A 17333-nucleotide genomic window follows, 5' to 3' on the forward strand; every position below is an offset into this window, starting at 1 on the left:
CTCAGAGCTCCAAGGGAGAGTGGGCTTCAAGGCTTGGAAGGCTTTGTGATGTTTCCAACCACCTGTGGGTTGCACTCACCTGCACTGGCCTCGTGTTTCCTCCCCACATCTCTGGTCTGACCTCTTCCTGCTCCTGGGCTTGGCCCTCGGGGTGCAGGAGAGCAGCACCTTCAGCCTAGGGCTGGATTCCTGCTGGAGTCACCTAAAGAAACGACTTTCACCCTCTTGGGGCAGCGACTTTGGGAGAGTTGTTTAGCAGAGTCTGAGTTCCAAGCACATTTTTCACCGACTGGTATTCGGGAGGCACCTTTTGAGTTGCATTAATCACCTCTGGTAGACAATTTGGTGCCTGCAGTCCTGTAACTCATTAAGTGTCTCTCACTCTGGGTGTATAAATTGTTAACCCTTTGGAACTTATCAAATATGGCTGAATAAAAAATATTAAAAAGGAATAAAAAAAACAACCAACAACAAACAATAAAAAGCTTAGGGTAGAAAATTAGCAGCTTGATTACAGCACACCTTAACTGCTCCGTCAGTGCCCTCCTCCCTCTTAGCTGCAGGGTTGTTTGCTTTCCAGAGCTGAAGCTCGAGCATGAGCAGAGCCCCTGCCGGGGTGCTGGGGCAGTGTTGCATGGCAGACCCCCCCCCGCTGTCCCCGCTGCATGCCCTCACTAACTATGCAAAGCCCCTGATGAGCTCCCCCCGCGCCCGTGGGCGGCGCTGCTCCCAGCCCCAGCCCTGCGTCCCGGCGCGGCCAGGAGCATGTCCCTGGGGCCCTGCTGCTTCCTTTGCACATCTGGAGCCTTTCCTTTGCAGCACTCGCGTTACTGACAAGGCTGGAGTGTAGCTCAACACAAAGGGATCCGAAGGTTGGCATGAGAACAAACTGGGTTTCTGTTTCCTATTGGGTTTTTTTTTCCTTTTCTTTAAGAGGCAAGCCCTGGGCAGGGTCTGTCTGCAGCTGCCCTCTCCCCTGGGAGTGTGGTGGCACTCTGTGCTGTGGCTGCCCCTAGCTGTGTGAGCACCCCCAACACGAGCTTGTGTTCAGGCTCTGTGCCAAGGGAGTGGCTCCCAGTCGTTGGGGTGCTGTGCCCATACTGCTAATGGGGTCCTGCCAGCCTGGGGACTGCCGTGCCAGGCTGTGGTTGCCTGTAGGTGACTGTGCTTCCTGGTCATGCTCTGAACCCCAGCTGTGCTGGCATTTGAGTCGTGGTCTTCTTCATCCACAGGCCCCACCAGGGTTGCTGTCAGTGTGGTGTGGCCAGATCCTAGCCTGTGGGGTGGAGTGGGCAGCTGCCTGCTTCAGAGCAGCACAAAGTGTTGGTCCCAGGGTCTCTGCTGTCCTCTGTGCCCTGTGGGATGCCACCTCACAGCAATGCTCTGGGTATTGGGCAGGTCTTCAGCCCTGCTCCTCCAGCAGGCTCTGCCCTGTCCCCCTCGCTCAGCCAGCACAGAGAGGGTTGGGAGGCGGTCGGAGAGGGCTTGGAAACAACATTCCAGATGATTTACTTTTGGGGTTGTGTGGGTTTTTTGTTGTTGTTTCTTTTTCTTTGTCTCTTTGTCATTTGCCTCCTAATCCCAAACAATTTGGCAGTATCTGATGTTAACCTGTGGAGGGAACTGAAATTTAGTTTTAATCTGTGGTGAGAGGTGCCCCTGTACTCTGCACTGGTTAGGCCACACCTTGAGTCCTGTGTCCAGTTCTGGGCCCCTCAGTTTAAGAAGGACATTGAGACTCTTGAATGTGTCCAGAGAGGGGCAATAAGGCTGGGGAGAGGCCTTGAGCACAGCCCTGTGAGGAGAGGCTGAGGGAGCTGGGGTTGCTTAGCCTGGAGAAGAGGAGGCTCAGGGGAGACCTTATTGCTGCCTACAACTCCCTGAAGGGAGGCTGTAGCCAGGTGGGGTTGGTCTCTTCTCTCAAGCAACCAGCACCAGAACAAGAGGACACAGTCTCAAGCTGCACCAGGGGAAGTTTAGGCTGGAGGTGAGGAGAAAGTTCTTCACTGAGAGTCGTTCACCATTGGAATGTGCTGCCCAGGGAGGTGGTGGAGTCACCATCCCTGGAGGTATTCAAGAGGGGATTGGATGTGGCACTTGGTGCTGTGGTTTAGTCATGAGGTCTGTGGTGAGAGGTTGGACTTGATGATCTTTGAGGTCTCTTCCAGCCTTAGTGATTCTGTGACAGGGCCCACACGGGGGTTTCTTACCCAGAGCACCGTGCAGCAGCTGCTGTTGGGAGCCGCTGCAGGATGCCTGTCAGGTCTGGGGGGTTAAGGGACTCTTCTGTTGTGGTTTGTGGTTTTGTCCAAGGTGATAGCACTTGATTTCTCTGCAAACAGCGGGGTTGGGTTTGGGTTTTTGTTTCTTTATTTTCAAGGCACAGATTAAAACTAAGTGCAGACACCAAGTCCCCTTCCCTCTAGGCCCTGCAGCACAAAGGCATCACGAGAAGGTCGGTGTCAGGTCCGTGTGGCGTCCGTGCAGTGCAATAAGAAACCCTTTTTAGGTGCTACATTGCCTTGGGTGGGGTGACACAAGGGAATACAGGCTACAAGCGGCTTAGATGATCTTCTTGTGACCTGCCAAGCCCCCATTTGTACAGATATTGCTCACCAACTGTGCCTCACCATTGGTTAAAATTGAATTTTAAGCCCTGTTGCGAAGCGCGGCGTCTCCCCGGGGCACGCTCTGGAGGCTGGGCGCTGGAGCAGCCACAGCTGGGCCGCCTGCACGGCCACACCACTGCACCCCATCCTGGGACGTGGGGCTGGCCCACACCTTTGATAAGTCTCTCCTGTCTTTTAATGTTTTTTGAGCTTGTACAGAGATCTGGAAAGCAGGCTGTGTCTGTGCTTGGGGGGTTGAGCGTTGTACCATAACCTTTAAATTATTTGAGGACAAGTGCATGAGACTGTGTCAATGCCTTTTTGTTATTTATTTGTATGTTTTATTATTCCAGGTGTATGCACTTTTAATATGCAGAATTTCTATTTTTTATGTTTTAGACAGACAGACAGACAAACAAAAAAAAATCCATTTTTTTCTTTCAGAAAGAAGAGTTTGACTATGAGGAATTGGAATTCAAGTGCAAAAAGGGGAATATGTAATAAAATACAATAAATTTATTACTAGGCAGCCAGCCTCAGTGAGAGTTTGTGGTTTGTTTGGTGTTTTTTTCCCCCCCCCAGCTCTGCACCATCACCTGGCAAGGGGGGTAGGGGCTGCACACACATACACTCCCCCTCCCCCCCTCCTCTGGGCTTGCTGTGTCCCTGCCCTTGCAGGTCCTGCTCCCTTGTGCCAGGGGTTGGGCTGGGTGCTTCCCCTGTGCCAGGCACTCCTGGGGCTCAGCAGGGAATCCCTTTTCTTTTCCTTGGGTTTGTATCAGCCTCGAGGGTGAGCTGTGGTTCTGCATCTCATGCCTCATTGGGTAAGTCGGGGGGCCTCTGGTGCCGTGTTCACTGTGTCCCTCGACAAGCATAGGGATGGGAGGGGAGGCAAGGGCTTGGTAACCTCTGCATCCTGAACAGGGCTTCTCTCTGCTCCTCTGTTCCATGAAAACCTTGGAGGCCTTTGGGCCTGTGTGCTGGGGAGGTGGGGGCCCATGGGCTCCTACCTCACCCCCGTCTTGTCCTCAGTGCCTCTGTCTCCATCCACCAGCAGCTCGGGGCCGGCCGGTGCTCGGCCGAGGTCCCTGCTCCTGGCCTGTCCCGAGGAGCATCATGCAGCACCTGGACAGAGCCTTTGTGCTGTTGAGTTCGGTCTGCGAGCCCCCTTGGGCTGTGATCTGGCTCCTTTGTGGGGTCTGTACCTTGGCCAGGCAGAGGTGGGGGTCTCCCCTACCCACCCAGCCATGCCTCGTATCTCTGCTCAGCCTCCCTCTTCTGCCCCTCAGTCCCTGGGGAAAGCTCTGGCTCTGCTGGAAGGCTGCAGCTGCCCCAGCTCCTTTCTGCCTGTGGTTTTCTGATCACGGCTTCCTGTGTCCGCTAGGTGCAAGAGGCTGCGGTGGGCTTGTCCCCGTGTCCCCTCTGGGGTGGGGCTGGTGCTGGCTGTGCCGCAGCCCATTCCCTGTCCCCTGGCCGCGGCAGCGATGCGGCACACAGCTCCCCTGCCCGGCGTTTGGTTCAATATTGGCCTTTGTTAATGGCTCTGCATTGAACTGAGGCTGAAGCTGTGCGAGGAGATAGTCGCAGAGTGTTTAATTGTGAGCTCCTCGGCTCGCTCCTAATTAAATACTGTTTTTCATTTAGCAGGGAGTGCAGCGCCGGCCCTGGGCCGTGGAGGAGAATACAGATGGGGCTGCGCCTGCCGCGGCTGGCCCGGACCGCAGCAGAGAGAGGAGGATGGAGAGAGGCGAGGGGAAGAGGGCAGAGGAGGAGGATGGAGGGAGGCGAGGGGAAGAGGGCAGAGGAGGAGGATGGAGGAAGGCGAGGGGAAGAGGGCAGAGGAGGAGGATGGAGGGAGGCGAGGGGAAGAGGGCAGAGGAGGAGGATGGAGGGAGGCGAGGGGAAGAGGGCAGAGGAGGAGGACGGAGGGAGGCGAGGGGAAGAGGGCAGAGGAGGAGGACGGAGGGAGGCGAGGGGAAGAGGGCAGAGGAGGAGGATGGAGGGAGGCGAGGGGAAGAGGGCAGCGGAGGAGGATGGAGAGAGGCCAGGCTGTTGGTCCTGGCTGCTGAAAGGTCTGCATGTGTGGCTGTGCCTCCTGCAGCAGACACCCTTGGCTGTGTGAGCTGCTGCAGGTATGGCTGGGCAGCCATCCCCTGGCTGCTGGGCTCTAGTCTGGAGGTCACACGGGGCCTGAAGTGCTTCAGCAGCCCAGTGTCACAGCTGTAGAACAGGAGAGAGAAGTGGGAGATGCTGTGGTTGGAATTGCCCAGGGGCATTTCCATGGAGCCTCTTGTTTTCCTGCTTGAGTGAGCCATCAGATCCTGTAGCAGGGGCTGCTGCTCCTGCTCTGCAAACTTGCTTTCAGAAGCCAGTTTTGATTCTCAAGGCTTTTTTCTTTCCCTTCTCCTCCTCCTTCCTGCATGCACTCCTTTGTCTTCCCGCTGGCTGAGATGCAGCACCATGTCTGTGCCCAAGTACACAAGAGGAGGAGTGGGCTGGGGGCTTTGGTGTGGCTGCTGGGGCTGTACTAGTCTGGCCCAGCTGGTGCAGAGCTGAGAGCAGGGCTAGGGCAAGGCAGCTTGGGGCCCCTTGTGCTGTCTGGGCTCTTGCCTCTGGGGTTCTCCTGTGGGGCTGCAGAGGGGCACATGTGGAGTCACTGCAGAGTCGTGGCTGCTGCTGCTCTTTGAGCGTCACCTTCTGCTCCATCACCCCTACAGCAAATGCTGAGCTCTGCAGGGCATGGGGTGGCATGGTCAGACCCATCCACTGCATGTGTTTGGTGTTGATCTGCTCCAGCAGCCAGCAAGGGCAGGGAGGGATGGGTGGGGAAAAGGTGGAGACTCTCTTGGAGTTTATTCTGGCTTTATTCTAGGGTGAAGAGCTGTCTCAGTCCAACTTCCTCTGACCTTTTGTGTCCTGTAGCATGAACCCTGTCCCCTCTCCAGCCCTAGGGACAGCAGCAGCTGCACCACAGGGTGGGGGTGATCTCCAGCTCTGGCTGGAACAGGCAAGGGCAGCTTTGCCTGGGACACTGGCTGCAGAGTCACAGTCCCTCCAAACAATGCAGCAGGACTGTGCCACGGGGCTCATCTCTGCCCTGCTGACCTGCCACAGCCTGGCCAGGAGCCCTGCACCTCATAGTTTCATAGTTTCATTCAGGGTTGGAAGGGACCACAAGGATCATCTAGTTCCAACCCCCCTGCCATGGGCAGGGACACCCCACACTAGATCAGGCTGGACAGAGCCTCATCCAGCCTGCTCTTAAACACCCCCAGGGACGGGGCCTCGACCACCTCCCTGGACAACACATTCCAGGGTTTCACCACTCTCATGGTGAAGAACTTCCTTCTCACATCTAGCCTGAATCTCCCCACCTCCAGCTTCATTCCTCCTCTGAGAGCAATGCTTCAGCTGCCAAGAGAAATGCCCAGGGCTCTGCCGCTCTCCTGCTGACACTGAGCCTGGGAGGTGGCAGTGCTGGTGCCTGTGCTTGCCCTGCTCTTCCAGTAGCCAGTGCTAGAGCCACAGCCCAGCGTCAGGAGCTACACAGCATGGCACAGGAGTGCCCACTGCACAGCCCTGGGGTTGTCAGGGCACCACCAACCCTGCCAGGGAGGGCTGTGGGGGGCAGGAGGGCATCTGCCCTAGTGCTGCTGCTTCTACCCCAGTCCAGGGGCAAAGGAGCTCCTGGGGGCTGCTCCAGCCACCTCTGCTCCCTGCTGAGAACTGTGAGCTCCAGCTGATGGGGTTTTTATGCTCTCTGCTCAGGAGGGTCTGGGGGCAGGCACTTCCTGCACTGCCAGATGAAGTGAGGGTGGCAGGGGAGTGGTGACTGAGTCTGGGCCAGCAAGGCAGGCTGCAGCTGGGCACAGGCCTGGGGTTGCAGATGTCTGGGTCCTGGTCTAGGCTCAGCCTGTGCTAAGCTGGGATTAGAGCGTGAAACGAGGTGTTGTCTCCTAACGCCCCAGGGAGATACAGGTGTCCTGTGTAGCACTATCTGGGAGGCAGGATTTCCACCCTGTCCCTGTGCCCCCAAAGCCTGATCTGGGACTGGCTAGGTGCCCATTCCACAGGCCTGCAGCCTGCTGTCAGTTTGGGGGACACAAGAAGGATGCCCCCCAAGCTGATGAGCAAAGCAGGGGAGCCTGTACTGGACACTGGTGAGGTTGCACCTGGAATCCTGGGGGCACTTTGGGGCCAAGAAGGACATTGAAGTGCTGGAGCAGGTCCAGAGAAAGGCAACCAAGCTGGTGAAGGAGCTGGAGAACAGGGCTGGTGAGGAGCAGCTGAGGGAACTGGGGGTGATCAGTCTGGAAAAGAGGAGGCTGAGGGGAGACCTCATTGCTCTCTCCACCTCCCTGAAAGGAGGCTGGAGCCAGGCGAGAGTGAGGCTCTTCTCCCAAGTGGCAAGCAACAGGACAAGATAAAACAGTCTCAAGCTGCCCCAGGGTACGTTTAGGTTGGACATGAGGAACAATTTCTTCCCCTTGAGGGTTGTCAAGGCCTGGCCCAGGCTGCCCAGGGCAGTGGTGGAGTCCCCATCCTTGGAAGACTTTCAAAACCTTGCAGATGTGCTGCTGAGGGCCATGGTCTAGCAGCTGAGTTGGTAGAGTTAAATGAAGAGTTAGACTCGATGACCTCAAAGGTCTCTTCCAGCCTGAACCCCCCAGGACTCTGTTCTGTGTTTGTAAGAGCAGGTCCAGCTGGGGTCCCCAGGCAGTGGTGGCTGCAGCGGGTGAGGAGGGTGCTGGCAGTGCCGGGGGCAGGGATTGATGGGTGAGGAGCTGCCCGCTCCCTGCCCGCAGGCAGCTGCTGCCTGCAGGGGTGTTTGTTAACACCAGAGCCAGAACAAAAGCCAATTTGGGGGGCTGTCAATGAATTATAAGATATTAGGCACTGTCATCCCTGCCCCTGCACTCCTAAATCCTGCTCTAATTAGAGCATCGCTTTCCCTTCCTCAGCACTTTTTCCCCTCTGCTGGTATCGATCCTTTCTCTGTGGGGATCTGACCAACTGTTGACAATTTATGGAAGCATAAAACCAGCTCCTCTTGGAGCAAAAACCTCACTTCCAATCAAAAGCGCTGACACCAGGCTCTGGCTGCCAGCCCAGTCTGCTCAGCAGATGGGTTCAGCAGCTATGGCCACGCTGATGCCCCCTCCCCTGGCACACAGGGATGTTCACTGGCACGTTGAGCTTGCTTCCACCTGTCAGCTTGTTTCAGGAATGCAGCTGTAGCTAAGTGAAGGTTCGAGGTGCACCAGGAATCCTGAGGGAGCTCCTGAAAGATCACCTGGCTGGTGGACATGCACAGCTTGGACTTGATGGGTGACTGGGTTTGACCACAGGGCTGTGGGGTTGGGTCTCTGGAGGCTTGGGTCGCTGACAAAATTGCTGCCTCCAGCTCTCAGGGGAATCTTAGGTGCAGGGCTTTTGTCACAGCCAGAGAAGAACCTGCTGGTGCCTGGGTTGTCTGGTGATGTCTCCCATCAGCAGCCCAGCACACCCTGGTGCTGCTTAGATGTGCCCTCGCTGTGCCAGCCCTTGGTCCTTTCTGTGCTTTCATGGCCATGGAGGTGGTGACTCACTCTTTGCAAACCAACAGAGAGGTTTGGTAAGGGCAGAGACAGTGGTGCCCTCAGCCTGAGGCTCTCCCCACTGGAGGGCTGGCCAGCAGCTGGGAGCTGGTGGTGCTTCACTGCCCTGGGGGTGGGAGAGCTCCAGTAGCCTGTTGGACTTGTTCCTTCCATGCCACCTCCCTGGAGATGCTGGTTATCCAAGTGAGGGACTCAGTCCCTGCCAAGCCCTGGGGGCTGCTGCTCTGACCCACACTGCTTCACACCCTGCTGCTGGTTGGGGTGGCAACAAGCTTGGGAGGTAGAGGCTAGCCACTACCACAGAGCAGACAATTCTGCAGCTGCTTGAGGCCCTTTCCCAGGCTTCCACCTGTCTGGGAGCACTGGTGGGTTATTGCTACTCCTGCCACCTCTTGTTTGGAGATGTGTGGGTCAGGGCAAGGAGCTCATGGTTGGCTGCTGGAGCCATTTGTCGGGGCACCACGTGGTCCTTGCTCCACAGCAGTGACAAAATCACCAGGAAACCACAGGTCCAGCATCCCACCCTGGATTCCTGAGCACAGCAGGGCCGTGGGGATGGCTGCTGATTTCCCCCTGCTCTGAGCCAAGTGGTGACAAATGGATCCCTCCTGGAGGTATTGAATGTTCCTCACCCTATCCATCAGCCCCAGGACGAATGCCCTGTCGGGCCCTGCTGACACCCCATTTAAACTCCGCTCCCCAGCACGGCGCAGCGGCTGCTGGCAAGCAGGGACCTTATCATTTTTTAATGCACTGCAGTGCCTGGGCTCATGGAATATTGATGGCAAAGTCATTATTTACCAAACAAACCGGGCCCTTCGCAGGAGCCCTGCTGTGGGGACAGCCTGGGCATGCCCCGTGCCCCTTTCCCTGGTGGCCGAGGGTCTGGCTGGGGTGTCCTGGCCCCAAATGCCACAGGACTTGGCTTTCTAAAGTGCCTCTGGCTGCTTGCCTCAGCTTGGAGCTTGATCTAGTTGCTGTGGATGATGAGGAGCTGGTGGCCAGCGGGCAGGGTTGGAGATGGGGACAGCAGGGGATAGGAGGTGCTGCTGTGAGCAGAGGCTTTGATACTGGGAAGCCTCCAAGCCCTTCTGCTCACCCTTGCTGCAGCTCCCCAACCCTCTTTGCTAACTCCTCTAGTGAGTGGCAGTGGCTTTTCAGGTCAGGGCTGGTTGTGTGTTCCCACACCTGTGGATCACTGTCCCGTTGGTGTGTGCCCGCCCGGGGGCCCCAGGAGTTGTTGGTGTCCACACTCTCCATGGAGCAGGTGGCAGCTGGTGCTGGCAACTGGAGCAAAGAGCCCAACTGTGAGCAGGCAGAGAGATGCTCTCATGGCATGACCCTGTCCTGGCATGGGTTGTGCTATGATGCTGCACCCTGCCTCATACCCTGGCTTCTCCCTTCTGCAGAGGACCCGCGGGGTGAGGCATCCCCCATGGGCACGCAGGGCATCTGCTGCTCTCCCTGAAGAGCCAGAGACAGCAGGAGCCAAGCCCCCTGGTTTCACCAGGACCTGTTGCACACACACACACACACCCCCCTTTATGTCCTGATGGGCTTGCTGGTCCTGAAGGAGATGCCACCTGTGGGACATGTAGCTATTTGCCTTCCTCAGTGCCAGCTTTGACCCTCTTCATGTGTTCAGCAGTCAGTGCTGCCCCCGTTGCTGCCTGTGCTTTGCCCTCAGTGATTCCCCCGTCGCTGCCTGCGATTTGCTGCCCCCCGTCGCTGCACTACAGCAAGATAAATGCTGCTTATTGGGCCGGGATTTTTATCACCTGAATGCTTTCCTCTTAGCTCCCCAACCCAACTCCAGACCAGATTTATTACCTGGCAGACAAGCAGAAGCACAGGTTTATTTTGGGCCCTCCCCTCCCCCCCTCCCCCCCCCCCCACCTTTTGCTCATCAGAAAGGAATGGAAATGTAAGCAAAATATTACCAAAAAAATATAAAATAGGCTCAGTTTTACTTTAATTGACCTTTGATTTTTAACTTAATACCTTCCCCATGTCGCTGCTTCAACCTTTAATTTCTCTTGCTGAAGTGGCTGTGTTCAATGATTCATTCTGGCCCGAGGCAAAGCACACACTGTAATTGGTTTTTAACTTCCTGGAATGTCAAAGCCAGGATTGAAATTTTACGGATCACACCAGCAATTCCACCCCGGCTTTCATAATAATGTTGCAGAAAGGGAGGCAGATTTACAGCTGTAGGAGAGAGAGGGGAAAAAAAAAAGATGTAATCAGATTTGGAGGCAGAATGCAATAAGTCCAAATGCTGGTTTTCATTTGGAAGCTTGTTAGAGAGAGGTGGCATCACCTGAGAGGTTCCCACAGCGTCCCTGCCGCCTCGAGCGGTGCCCAGAGGAGCGGCTGCCCGGGCTGGGGCGGGACGGAGCTTGGGGTGCAGGTGGTACCTTGGGCGTGGGGTGCCTGTGGGGCAGCTGTTTGAGTGTGGGGGTGCCCCTTGTCAGCTCCTGGTCCTGCAGCCTGGGAAGGGCTGGTGGGAAGCATGTGGATGGGAGCTGCTTGTGATGGCATCGACCCAACTGGGCTGCCTGGGGAGGTGGTGGAGTCGCCGTCATTGGAGGTTTCAGTATTCCTAAGGTTGGAAGAGACCTCAAAGATCATCGAGTCCAACCTGTCACCACAGACCTCATGACTAGAGTAGGGAGGGCACTACTGCCCACTGCAGGCTTGAACTCACAACCTTCCCATTAAGGGTCTGATGTGCTACCAACTGAGGTGTTCAGGAGGAGACTTGATGGGGTGCTTGGTGCCATGGGTGGGTTTGGGTGGGTTGGATTGGTTGATGGGTTGGATGCGATGATCTTGAAGGTCTCTTCCAACCTGGTTTGGTTTATTCTAAATGGTTTATTCTAAATTCTAAACCTGTCCACCTCAGGACAGGGTGTGGAACCACTGCCACCCTTCTGCACTGCCAGCTGGGGTGCTGCAGGGGGAAAACCCTCCTAATACACTGCAAATGCCAACTAAGTAATCAATTGTGGCCAATTAATGTCTGATTTAAACTAATAACCCTCCTCTGCCTTTCCTATTAGCCAATGACCTCCAGCAATCCATTAGTGTAACAAATGAGCTGTGAGTGCTCAGCATGGCCAACGACTCTGGATCACAGCCAGGGGCACCTCATTCATCAGCAGCTCCTGCACCCCCCTGCCCCAGCCACCCTGCTCACTGCCAGCCACTCTACACCTGGCATGGAGGTGGGCACCGTGTGCCTGTCACTTGCTTGCTGTGCTCAGAGCCACCAGCACCTGTGCTGGGCAGGAACCATTGTCACCTGCCAGCCTGGAGGATGTCCCACACTGCCTTCAGAGAATAGAATAGAATAGAATAGAATAGAATAGAATAGAATAGAATAGAATAGACCAGAATAGACCAGACCAGACCAGACCAGACCAGGTTGGGAAAGACTTTCAAGATCATCAAGTCCAACCTATCATCCAACACCACCTAATCAACTAACCCATGCAACCAAGCGCCCTGTCAAGTCTCCTCCTGAGCACCTCCAGTGATGGCGATTCCACCACCTCCCCGGGCAGTCCATTCCAATGGGCAATCACTCTCTCTGTGTAAAACTTCCTCCTGACCTCCAGTCTGAACTTCCCCTGGCACAGCCTGAGACTGTGTCCTCTTGTTCTGGTGCTGGCTGCCTGGGAGAAGAAGAGGGGCTCAGAAGAAGTGGGGCTGGGGTTTCAGGAAAAGCCCTTTTGGCTTCAGGGGTCTTATACCGTGTGCCAGCATGGCCACGCACCCAGGGCCACATGCCCATGGGCTGCAGACTCCGTGCATTCCCCTGCTGTCCTTGGTCCTTTCTTAGCCTGTCCTAAAAAGCCATCTGAGCTGAAATGATTTGCTTTCCTTGGCAGAGCCCTTAAATAATGCAGTGCCCGTGCTCGCTGGTACCCAGTGTCCTACAAATCCCTGAGACTTCTCAGTCTCTCTGCTGTCTTGCATCTGCCTGTGGCAGGGCCACTGACAGGGCGCATTAAACATTCTCTTTCAAGGATGCTGTCCCGGCAGCCTTCCCACCACCACTGTGCCAGGGTGGCACATCCAGTGCTGCAGCAGGAGCTGGGTGTAGCGTGGTGCTGGGCATGGGAGCAGCTGCTGCCAGGCAGGTGGATGAGCGGCAGCCCAATGGCCTCACTGCGGTCAGGAGCGCCCAGCCTGCAGCTGATCACCGGCCCAAGGGGCTGAGCAGTGGCATCAGGTACCCACTGTCCCTGGCACATCCAGCTTTAGGATACCTGATGTTTCACCCCAGAGCAGTGGCAACTTTGGGGGCAGTGGTGGAGTCCACTTCCCTGGAGGGTTTCAAAGCTGTGGAGATGTGCTGAAGGACATGGTTTAGTGGTTTAGTGGTGGCCAGGCAGTTGTGGGTTAAAGGTTTGGACTTGATGATCCTAGAGGTCTTTTCCAACCAAAATAATTCCATGATTCCCTCAGCTCTCAAGGCAGACAGATGCTGAGTGACTGCTGATGGAGAGGAGCGCCTGGAGCCCCAGGCTGGTCCCCATGAGAGTGTCTGCCAACCCTGGATGGATTCTCCTGTGCTCTGTGAGTGTTTAAATATTATAATCCAGATTTGCCCAGCATTTATGGAGTTGTCAGGGCTCCAGGGCTCACGTCCCACTGCAGGCTGCTGCTCTTGGCCCCCTGGAGGGAGATGCCTGGTGGGGGCCTTTCTTGGCTGGCTGAGCTCCAAACACGTGGAACCTGCATTTTAGAGGAGATTAAGCTCTCCCCAAAGGGCTAAGGAAGATATGAAACTGGGTAAATGTTAAAGCCGTTCGAAATTCCTCCCATAAAGTTCCTTCCAGGCACATTCCCTTTCTCCCTGAAGTGACAGCGTTCTTGAGTCATGGCTCCATAAAGTGTAGGCACTCCCAGGGGAGGCTGCCCGAGCCTCAGCCCTGGCACCAGGTGGGGGGGCTGATGCTCATGCCAGTTTATAGACCCGGCAGGGGTAGGAGCAGGACTCTGGGGACTGCAGCACCGGGTTGGGCTGGGCACATGCTCCCCAGGGATTTTGGACTGGCTTGGGCTGGGACTGGGCACTGACAACCCCTTCCCAGCAGCTCCACTCCCTCTGCATGCCCAGTGGGGGGGAATGGTGAGTCTGGGGGCTCCAGCACAGTGGTGATACTTCCTGGAGATCTTCAGCCCCCCCCCGGCTGGAGAGCACATCCCACTGCCTGTGGGGCTGGGACCAGCTCGGGCACCGGATGCCTCCAGAGCGGTGCTCTCGCTGGCACGGAGCAGTGCAGGGTGTGAAGGTGAATCCCCAGGCTCACGCTGCGTCTGCTGGCTGGGTTCTGTGCCATCACTGCTGTGCCAACAGGCTGCCAGCGCCCACTGGGCACTGTGCTCTCCAGATCAGGCATCTCCACACCGGCTGTGCCCAGATGTGTGGCTGTCCTCCTATTCCCTGTGTGCCAGCCTCTGCTGCTTTCTGGGGGGAGGTTCAGCTTCGAGCCTCTCCTTTGCTTTAAGGTGCAGCTCCAGGTTTGAATGCTTCTCCCCAGAGCTGGGGGCTCCGGTGCTGTCGGTGAGAGGTCTCCTCCTGCCACCCCCGTTACGTGTTCGGAGCCGCGTGGACACCGGTGAGCGGCCGACCGGAGCCCTGGCTGGCCCCGTGAGGGCACGGAAAGCAGCGCCCTAATTAGCCCCAACCCATCCCGATTCTGTTTCTCCTCTTTCACTCCTCATTACCAACCACCCCGGCTGCCCGGGCGGGGAGCAGAGGAGCCAACGGCGCGGCCACCTCTGCCGCTGCTCACGGGTCTGGCTGTGGTTTGTGCTGGGAGCACTGGGACTGGCTCCAGCGACCGAGTCCCGCCTCTGCTGGGTGCCCCGGGGTGGAGGGGGTGTCCGCCTCTCTGTCCATCGGAGGCTGCGGCTGTTCCCGAGCACAGCCCTGTTCTCCTGCCAGCTGCTGCCGCCGTGCCTGTCACCACCAGCGAGGCCACGTCCCCCAGGAGCTGTGCCAGTCCTTGGGCGGCCCTGGAGGACCTGTAGCTCGACTGGGCGGCTGCTGTGTGGCCCCGGGGGATGGGACAGCTGAGGACAGCTCTTAGCCAAGGCGATATCCTCAGTCTCTCCCTGGTGTGAGGGCTGCCCTGCCTGGAATCTGGCCAGGATGCATCCACCCCAGTACCACAGTGTTCAGCTGGAATGAAGTCCCCTCTTCGGGTGTCTTCTTGTCCCCCAGACCCTGTGCCCACCCTGCCCGGCAATGCTGCTGTGGCTAAAGGTCGGCCACAGCTGGATCCTGGGCACCTTCCCCAGGGCAGTTCCTTGGGCACATGGGCTGAGGACCAGAGCAGAGGGGGTGACAGGGAGGGTGAGAGCTGCTCCCCAGCACAAAGTCTGTCCCCACCACAGCAGTCTCTGTGCTGGCTGATGTAGGGAGTTACAGCAGAGGAGCCCACTTGGGAGGAATTGAAGCAAACCTATTTGGCAAATACTTTTTTCATGAGGTTTGCAATGTTCTTTGTTGCTTTGATGCATTTCACCCAACCCTGCCCAAGGCTGAGCCGCTGCAAAATAAACCCAGCCCCTTTGGCAGGCAACAGCAAACAGCAGGCACCTGAGGTCCACCTTGTGTCCTGGAGCAGAGGGCTTCAGAGCAGTGGTGGCTTTTTGTAGGTGGGGGTTGGAGGAGCCATTGGAATGTGCTGCCCAGGGAGGTGGTGGAGTCACCATCACTGGAGGTGTTTAGGAAGAGACTTGGGGTGCTTGGTGCCATGGTTTAGTTGATTATATGGTGTTGGGTGATAGGCTGGACTTGATGATCTCAAAGGTCTCTTCCAACCTGGTTAATTCTGTTCTGTTCTATTCTATTGGTAAAAGCTCCCAGCCCAACTTGCAGCAAAAATAGCTGAGCAGCTCTAGATACCATCCAGGGAAGGATAAGAAAGACAAAAAGGGTAAGAAGGAGAAGAAAGTTGAGAAGACAAGAAGGAGGAGATAAAAAGGTGGATGTCAGGAGGAGGGAGCCAGCCTTTTTTTCAGTGGTGCCCAGAGACAGGGCAAGAGGTAATGGGCACAAAGTAGAACATAGGAAGTTCCATCCAAAGATGAGGAAGAACTTCTTTCCTATGAAGGTGGTAAAGCATTTGGACAAGCTGCCCAGAGACCCCATCTCTGGAGTCATTCCAAATCCACCTGGATGCTGTCCTGTGCAACCTGTTCTTCAGGTGAACCTGCTCTGGCAGGGGGGCTTGGACTCAATGATCTCCAGAGGTCACTTCCAACTCCCACCTCTCTGTGATTCCATGAGAAGGGGTTCCCAGCCTTGCAGCCTTCCACCCACTGGCTCCCACTGCTCATCCCATCACCCAGGCATGTGTCTGGCAGCTCTGGCTGCCCATGCCCCTGCCCAGCTTCCCATCCAGAGGGGCTCTGCCATGAGCTGTGCCAGGCTTCTGGTTAGTTCCAGCTGTGGCACCAGGGCCCTACAACTCCCCCGCTTTGAGGGCTGCTGTCCCCTCCGAGAGCCTGAGGAGGGCTGCTCAGCGCAACTGCCGGCGCCGCAGCTAATTCTGGTGCTCTGCAGCACCGGGGCCGGTTCCTATTGATTCCATCACTTGCTAATGGTCTCCTTTTTTTGTAGAATAAGAGGCTTTTGTGGGAAGAACTTAATCCAGTCCCATCGCAGGGTGAAATTGCACAGCTCAGTGCTGAGATTGCCGGGACGTGAGTGGCTTTCCTAGCAGCAGGAGGTTTAGCTAATACATTTAATACTCCGATGTTTTTGCGGCACAAAGGGTCCTAATTGAGCTGTTCCTGTAGCGAGAGCTGGGGCTCTGCCGGGGTGGGCTGGAAGCTGTTGTGGTTCGTGGTGGCTCCTGGGGACCTTCGTGATGTGATGGCCACCTTCACCAGCCGCTGTGCCGAGCCCTGGCACTGCCGTGAACACGAGTTGTTAAGATGATGGTGAGGCTGGTGCTGAAGGGAGAGAGCTGTGCAGGGAAGTGGAGCTTTGCTCTCCTCAAGGCTTCATTCTTTTATCTAGGGGCTGGGGTGCTGGTGTTCGGTGCCAGAGAGTGGTGCCAGCATGAGCCTCGCACTTCTTGAGGCAAGGGGGGCCAGGGCAGGGCCAAGTCCCGGGCACTGCAGGACGTGCTTGGCGCCGGCAGGAAATGCTGACGCCGTGATGCAGATGGGCTCTCCCTGGATGCAGGACATGCTCATGCTCACCCATGGTGCAGGACATGCTCACCCTGCCCTGCAGCTTGGCATGAGCTGTCCCAGACCTACATCAGCCATGTCTGGAGCAATCAGACCTGTCCCCTCCTGGGCTGGCAGTGGCCAAGAGCTGGGCTCTGGCACAGAGGGGGTGCACTTGTGCCTTTGGGCTGAGCACACAGGAGATAGCTAAATGGATTGGGATATCCAAGAGTAAAGGTCAGGAAATTTCTCTCTGTACTATGTGTAGATGAGCACTAATGAGGTGTGGCATTGCAGGGAGGGGGGAGTGGAACAGACTCAGCTTTCCCAGGGGGAAACGCCCTTCAGGGAGGGTAAAGTACCCGCAAGCCCTCCACCCTGCTTGCTTCTTTTGTTTTCAGAAAAAGGCGTTAACCCACCACATGAGGTTTTCTTGATTACCTTTAGTTGACTTTTCCAGGAGTGGTGACGATTTGTGTGGTATGAGCCTGGGTGGGGGGCACGCACATACCTTGGAGCAGCACCTTCCTTAGAAATGAGCTTGAGAATTGATTTGCAAGGTGTCAACTACCTAAGGACTTCTCATTGAGGAGATTCTAAGGGGGAAAATGGCACAAGCCAAGCCCCAGCTCTGCAAGGCCTCTGGGGCTGCTATGTGCCAGTCATGCCATGGGGAATACTGCTGCCTGTCCTCTTGGGGTGCATTCACATGTGTGGAGCAGCTGTGCCAGTGCCTGGCACAGGGCATCTTATGCAGAGCCTGTGATCCCAGGGGATCTCTGCAGGGGATGCTCCATCTGCCATGGCTGTTGGTTCTGGGCAGCCCCTTCTCCCCTGCTTCATCTTGCCGGCTGGCAGAATGGCTCTCTGCCAGCGTCATGTCCCATGCCAGGGACACAGGTGCCCCATCATGCCCACAGACAGCTCC

The 17333-nt window shown here is 56.5% G+C and overlaps 1 protein-coding gene across 1 annotated transcript in view; it reads left to right on the top strand.

Moving 5' to 3' along the window:
- Positions 1 to 3142, top strand: part of USP31 (ubiquitin specific peptidase 31) — a 35699-nt gene extending 32557 nt beyond the window's left edge. Inside the window, exon 17 of the mRNA XM_068147057.1 lies at positions 3054 to 3142. The gene's annotated coding sequence lies outside the window, so the exon portion shown is untranslated. The remainder of the gene's footprint in view (positions 1 to 3053) is intronic.
- The last annotated feature ends 14191 nt before the right edge of the window (positions 3143 to 17333 follow it).

This window comes from Melanerpes formicivorus, unplaced genomic scaffold, assembly GCF_026170545.1.
Source record: "Melanerpes formicivorus ecotype bairdi unplaced genomic scaffold, bMelFor1.0.p_v2 SCAF_14, whole genome shotgun sequence".
NCBI classification, from domain to species: domain Eukaryota; kingdom Metazoa; phylum Chordata; class Aves; order Piciformes; family Picidae; genus Melanerpes; species Melanerpes formicivorus.